Source organism: Capsicum annuum, chromosome 11 (assembly GCF_002878395.1).
Source record: "Capsicum annuum cultivar UCD-10X-F1 chromosome 11, UCD10Xv1.1, whole genome shotgun sequence".
In the NCBI taxonomy this organism is placed as follows: Eukaryota; Viridiplantae; Streptophyta; class Magnoliopsida; order Solanales; family Solanaceae; genus Capsicum; species Capsicum annuum.
The window spans coordinates 20,128,394-20,135,119 of record NC_061121.1 but is presented as its reverse complement, the minus strand read 5'-3'; positions in this window follow the sequence as shown (position 1 = coordinate 20,135,119).

Below are 6,726 nucleotides of genomic sequence, written 5' to 3'. Positions count from 1 at the left end.
TAGGAAGTTCTGGTTATGGACAAGTATGATGGGATGGACCAACGAACCATCAAGCCAGTGATGGACTGATGGACCATCAAGCCAGTAATGGACCGTCGCCCAAATCATCGCCACTTCTGATCAGTAATTTTAAGCCATTTTTAAAAGTGTATATGGGTCATTTTCCACCCGTTTTGACCCCTAATTATACTAGTCCAGAGTTCATAACTTCATTATTCATCCACAACACCAAATTGGGGTTTCTCTGAAAGATCAATCCCCAAGAACAAGAAACCTTAGGTGTCTAATCCCAAGAAAAGAATTCAAACTTTCCTCCACCAATCTTCAAGAAATCATCCACCCAGGTATGTAAAGTGTTGATTCATGGGGGTTTTTTCACCCATGAAGCTCAAGAATCCCATTTTAAACTTATGAATTGTGATTCCCATGTGGTGAGTTTATTGTTATTATGTTTATATGGTTTGATGAATCCCAAGTTGGAGTCTTTATGTACTTTTCATGAAATTATGCTAGTATGAGGGTTTGGAAATTGTTTGATGGATTGTTCAGGAGATTAGCCCTAAGAAATTATGACATGTTTATATGCATTCCTATTCATGTACCAAACCATGATAATCAAGTGCCTCATGAAATTCCCCAATGATTGTATTATAGATTGTTGATTATGGTCGTGAGTCTAGGAAGTGTCATGTCTTGTCAGTTTTATGCTATCGAGTCCTGGGGTACTTGTACCCAACAATTTAGCTGTGTGCCTAGAGCCAGTGTTAGTTTTCAAGATACTCTCAGTCAAGCCATATTTAGTAGAATTCAATCAGTCTTATGACTCAGGAAAACTCAGTAATCTCAGTCAGTTATCAGATCTCAATAATATTTCATTAGTCAAAACTCAGTGAACTCAGTCCAGTCAGTTCAGTATAATTAATTCAGTGTCTAATCAGATGGGAGAAGGATTTAGCGCCGAGTGAGCCCAAGGATGGGAACTCACCTACGAGTAGAGGGTGTGATTCTTAGAAGCAATCTTTGCACTCCAGAACTACATAGCCAGTGTAGGTTGAGATATCTAACCTGTTAGATGAGGGTTGATGATGTGACTTAACCTGTTAGATGAGGGTCTCACTGTTCTCCTTAGAGTACCTGTTAGATGAGGGATTACTCACTACTTGACCTTGGTAGTGGCACGGTATTGACACCCTTCTAATTATAGTTATAGATTGGACCCCAACTCATCTATATTATCTAATTTAGGGCATGTCGGTTAGACGACTACATCCCATAGTTATAGTCTCAGTCTCAGTCTTAGTAATAGAACTCAGATATTTCTACAAAGTTAAGGACTATCAGATACAGCCACCCAGCTCAGTACAGAACTCAGCTAGTTCCATCAGAAATAGGGCTGTCAGACACAGTCATTCAGTTAATAGAATATCAGATATATGAAAAATTATGTTATAAGTATTAAGATTCAGTGATGTGATGATCTCAGTTACAGTTCACGTATTCATGTATGTTTTCTCACGTACATGTTATTCAATCCCTTGTATTCAGCCTACCTCACTTGCATACCAGCACATTCAATCGTACTGATGCATTTACGCTATGGTATTTTTATACTATAGGTTCAGAAGAACGAGATCCAGAGCATCCTTAGTAGATCAGATGTTCAGCAGCCAGACTAGAAGTGAGTCCTAATCATTCAAGGATAGCATGATTATTTTATTTCTTAATTATTTTAGTAGTCCGGAGTTAGTTGGGGACATGTCCCATTAACTCCACAGTTGTAGACAGTTTAGAGGCTTCCAGACTATAGGATGTTTAGACAGTTATTTTAGTTTTATTTTGGTATTGATATACCATATTTCTAGATGTTATGTTTTATCAGATATTTGAACCTTATGGCCTTTCAGCCTTTTTCCGCATTTATATAGTATATTATGCAGTGCCCAGTTATAAATATCAGACATAGGTTAGCTTGTGGTCCTTCGAGGTCATGAGCACCGTGTAGCATTCTGGTTACTAGATTTGGGGCGTTACAAAGTGTGTCTAAGTTTTGAGTAAGGTGTTGCGTTGCCTAAGGCCCAGAAATTCTATTCCTGTTCATGATCAAAAGGTCTATGTTCCAAGCTATAGAGTTGTAGCAATATTATAATCTCTTATTTAGATGCCTTGTTCAGATCATGCCCAAAGTTCTTTGCTCCCTCATACCATTAGAACTCCCTTGAAGAAATCCTCTACTTGGTATGAGTATCTAGTATGATTCAGTGTGGATAGCTAGCAATCCAGCTTGACAATCAGACGGATAGATTTCTAATATTTTCCATTTTCCAAACTAGTCTGGTCTTTCTACCTGAAATTTCATAAGTACAGTCATTCCAGGAAATAGTTGTCCGCACCTATGAAAATTGCAAATTCAGCTCAGTATATGTATGAGGCATCAGTTTCAGAATTCAGATATCTAGTCATGATCCAGTTCAGAAGTATTCATTGAATGATCTTCATTTTCCAAATGTCCCAGCTTAGACAATGTAATACCCATTGTGTAATCATAGCCTTATATTCTTATGATTTATGCATGCATAACTATCACTTCGCAATCTATAAGTACAATCGTACCATGAGAACATCAAGCGAACTCTAAACTCTCAGCATGAGTCAGCTCTTTATCATAAGTAAAGGCAAGTTAGCTCAGACTCAGTTGAAGACAACAACCGTCCTTCATTCAATTCTTTTCCAGTCTCAGATTCAGCTATGTAGCTATTTACCATGTAAACTCATACACTCACAGATCATTTCTTATATTCTCAGATTCCTCAGTATTCTTAACCTAACTAGCGATATTCGAGGATGAATGTTCCCAAGGGGGAGATATTGTAAGACCCCACAAACTTCCCTCGTTGTCTAAGATATTTGAAGCATGTCAAGAGAAGCCTTATTCTTAGAAATTTGGCTAAGTGTTGGAACTTTGTCATTTCATAAGACTTCAAATTTTGAAGAACAATTTCATGACCTTTACAACCTCCGTTTGTTGATTTTTTTATTGATTCACGATGGGGAAAGTCAAGGGTACGTTTCGGGTGAGTTTCAAAATTTTTAAACGAGCTTAAGGGCATGTTTGGGTGCCCAAAATAGTAGCTCAAGGTGGTTACCCCACTCCGCCCAGGATACTCCCCAGGGCTAGGTAGGGTGCCTCCTTGGGTACTCCCCTGGGTTAGGCACGACACCTCCCTGGGTACTTCACCTGGGCAAATTTTTAGCATTTTAGACCGACTCATTAAGGGCAAAATGTGTATTTCCACCCCCTTTTTCAGCTTTAACACGAAATTTAATCCCCAAATCACCAAGATATGGATACTTTCATCAAAATTTTTCAATAACATATCCTAAGGTTTCAATCCAAAGTTCAAGAGAATTCAAGATTTAACTGTCAATTTTAGAAATCGATTCATGAATCGAGATCCCCAAACCAAGAGCTTCAAGATTCACCCATCAAAGTCGTGAATAGTATCCCAAGTTCCCAGAGTCTCCAAGTCTCAAAAGTTTTATAGCCAAATCCCAAGTCCTTGAGTTCCCAAAGTTCCATAAACCCTAACTGTTAAAATAAGTCCCTTATTCTCCTTAAGGTAAAAGTATATTTTTTGAAAGTTGTTGTTTTAAGAGTTCTTTTGCTTACAAGTTTTGAGAATAAGAGGAGAAATTCAAATTTCAGAAGCAAGTATAATGACTCACGAGATTTATACTACATGATTCCTTGTTCATGATTTATGAGACTTAGATTTCAGTTTTCCTCAAGCTATATGAGTCATTTATATCAGCATGCATGATTTCTATAAAGATTGATGATATTGTTTAATTTTTGCATACACCCCTATATACTTAGTACATCCTCAAAGTACTAATCCACATATACGTCTATGTGCTACATTATTTTATAATGTAGGTACAAGTTGTAGAACGCATACCATATTCAGACAGTTTGCAGCTTCCAGGTGATGAGCCCTCTTGATTCAAGGGCTCGAGTCAATTATACAGTTTGAGTAATGTTATATTTTTTTATTCAGTCGTGTTGAATTTGGATAGTTGGGGGTCATGTCCTAGCTGCCTGAAGTCAATAATAGTAGAGGCTTCATAGACTAGATAGTCGTAGAGTCAATGTATTTTATTTCAGTTTTGGTTGTAACAGCAGAGTTGTAATCTTATAAATTTAGTTTTGTATTGATCAGATTTAGAAAAGAGCCATCTTCCACTTATTTGTCCATATTTACCTATTTTATTTAGTTGCTTATGAGTTATGTCATTAGGAGGGTTATCTTAGGATCACTTGTGGTCCTAAGCACCGTATGACGTCTCATGACCCATTTTCGAGGCGTTACACCCCTTATACTCTAAAGTGTCATCCAAAATACTATCATCTGAGTCATGGCTCACTGAAGAATAGGAGGCAAAATAAGTCCAGATGGCTGAGATCCTGCCTACGGGGGTGACACAGATGAGGGTTGCACTCTATGTCCTAAAACACCATACTCTGGTGTCAGCACTAATGGAGAAATAGTACTTAAGGTCGGATGAGTACCATTGGAGGAGTATCTTCACTAGACTCTAGAACAGGTGGAAATACCATAGTTGGAGCTGGGGAAACACCAAATAACTCGACGAAGTACCCTTTAAATGGGTTAATAGATGAATCAACAATACCTCTAAGACTGAGGAAAAAGAACTCTAAAGCACTAAAGCTAAACCTACATCTCTAACCTGCTTAACACGAGGCTCAAAAGAGTGTCCCCTTACACTCCTCCTAGATGGGTCTAATCCATGGGCCTGTCCACTCTATTGAGTTTGTCCACAACTCGAGGATCACTCTCTGGGTTAAGGCTCTGCATCTCTGATCACACTGGACCTAGTTGACACCATCTGCACAGAAAGATTGAAACACAACTCATAACCCAGGATATGGAAGAACTTTGCACGATGAGTAATAAAATAAGAGAAGTGTCCTAAGGAATCTTATAGCCTTTCGAAGATAGCTATGGACGTCTACGTATCGATCTACGAGACTCTATTAGACATCTCATTCTTATGCCATTAAAACTAACGAAACCTCGCTGCTCTGGTATCAATTTGTCACGATCGAAAAATGAGGGTCATGATGGCACTTGTTGCAGCATACCTTGACAAGTAAGCCCATCACCCAAACTGATACAAAAGAGAAAAAGACAAAAATATACCAAGGTAAGGCTTCTAGAATAAAACTAAACAATATAAGTAATCATAATAATGCGAAAAGAACTTATCCAAAATACCAATCATGCCCAAAACCAGGTGTCAATAATGTAAGAACTACTAATACAATCCATGAGTCAAATACATCAGAAAAATAACCACAAAGGAATAATATATGTCTTTGAATAGAAATAAAGACATAAATACTATATAAACTAGAGGTGAACTTCGAACGCATGAATGTCCAACTGTTACCTTGGAAGCTCCAACAATAGCCCGAGTAAAGCAAGCTGAGGTGTACTCGAGCTCGAAACTGCACCAAAAGGGCACAGTAGGCATGAGTGCGATTCACTTGTACTCAGTAGGTATTTGTCGACCAAAAAAAGTAGTAAATAAAGAATACAAAATATACACTAAGGGATCATCACCTGTAATCATAAAATATCCCACAACGGTAGCCCACACCGCTTGAATTAACAGTTCTAATATATCACATATATTGCAACATTACAAAAAGATAGACCACAAGTATGCATTATATCATATATAAGTAGAACAAAAGGGAACATGCATATAAAAAATTATCAAATACAATAAAAAAAAAGATAAGACAATTATATAAATGGCAATACAACATAATATAAACACAATAAAGTAAGTGCAATATATATGATGATGATGATGATGATGCACGAGGTCATTGCAATACATTCGGGATTGTCGCACATTCCTCATATACACCTACGGAGGCAAGCCTCCCAATGCAAGACCCATGGGGGGTTTATCAACCCATATACAATCCAAATATATCATATCTTCTTTCTGGCATATCCCTCAGAAAGGTGTTATCAGATGTGCTCGTGTTTTTCAGATGTTGCCACGGTGGTATCAATGTTTCATGAATGAGTATGATATATAGATGTAATGCTCACAACCAATCATAATGAATTTTTTCACAACCAACTACATTATATATTTCTCCAACCAACCGCATGATATATTTCCACAACCAACCACAATGATATATTTTTGCAACAACGTGAGCCAATATCTACTCATTATTTTTGCTTCATCCATGAGTTTCCACATGTCTTATATGTCAATAAAGTATGAATATAATTACAATACTCCAATGGTACCACATTAAGCATTTTAACAACACAATATAATTATTCACATGTATTAAAGGATATCAATGTCACTAAGGACCCCACAAAGTTACGCATATCACATAATATCTCAATTTCAATAATTACATCACATATAGGCCCCCCACACCAGCACAACACATAGATAGACATTTTTCATGATTTGTTCCTGATCTTAACATGTATTTTGTACCATTATTTACTACCTATCCCATTCTAAAAGAGTTAAGCCATAACCTACCTCAAAAGCAAAAATCGGTTCGCTACACTTCGAACCCACAATCCTATTTTCCAAAAAAGAAGGGAAAAATTAGAACTTTACTTCAAAAATATGTTTCCCATATTTTTAGAAATCTACAATTGA